The following is a 1,167-nucleotide window of genomic DNA, read 5'->3' on the forward strand; positions in this document are numbered from 1 at the left end:
CGCTCCAGGATGGACTTGCGGTGGTGCGTCAGCTTCAGCTTCGTAATCTCGACGTTGGAGGGATGGATGCCGACGGCCACAGTGGAGCCGTTCGCCTTCTCGCGGTTCACCTTGTCGATGAGGATGACCCACTTGAGGCGGTAGCACGCGGTCACCTTACCCTCACGGCCCTTGAAGGTGCCACGCTTCACGATGACCTCGTCGTCCTTGCGCACGGGCATGGCACGCACGTTGTACTTGGCGCGCAGCTCCTTGGAGAGCGGGGCGCTCATGAGCACACGGCGCACATGGCTCGGGGCCTGAAAGTGCGCACGGCGGGCCTTGCGGCGGGAACCACACTTGATACTCGCCATCTTCTCAGAGGGGAAACACTACAGTGATGCAAAGAAGAGGTAAATGACGTACACGTGCGCACGCACCCATCGTGGCACGCTTGTGTTTCACTGAGCCTCAATCGCGTTGGGCGAGATCTCTAGTCCATCTGCTGCATGGCTTTGTCTGCAGCGCTAATCTTGCCCTTGCCCTTGTCGGACTTGGACGAGCGGTCCTTTCGCTCCAGGATGGACTTGCGGTGGTGCGTCAGCTTCAGCTTCGTAATCTCGACGTTGGAGGGATGGATGCCGACGGCCACAGTGGAGCCGTTCGCCTTCTCGCGGTTCACCTTGTCGATGAGGATGACCCACTTGAGGCGGTAGCACGCGGTCACCTTACCCTCACGGCCCTTGAAGGTGCCACGCTTCACGATGACCTCGTCGTCCTTGCGCACGGGCATGGCACGCACGTTGTACTTGGCGCGCAGCTCCTTGGAGAGCGGGGCGCTCATGAGCACACGGCGCACATGGCTCGGGGCCTGAAAGTGCGCACGGCGGGCCTTGCGGCGGGAACCACACTTGATACTCGCCATCTTCTCAGAGGGGAAACACTACAGTGATGCAAAGAAGAGGTATGGCAAGCCACAGCAGAGAGCGAGAGAGGAGGAGTCGCAGCAACATGCGAACACGCGTGTTTGTGCGCGTGCATATACACATGTGTGTACGGGGGGAGGGACGCGAGAGGGGAGTTGGGTGTGGGGGAGATGAGTTTGGTGGTCGTTTCATCGGACGCAGGGGAGAAACGTCAGAGGGCATGAAGGGGGTGTGGCACAGCGATGCCGATGGACGGGGAGAC

This window comes from Leishmania donovani, chromosome 35, assembly GCF_000227135.1.
Source record: "Leishmania donovani BPK282A1 complete genome, chromosome 35".
NCBI lineage: Eukaryota > Euglenozoa > Kinetoplastea > Trypanosomatida > Trypanosomatidae > Leishmania > Leishmania donovani.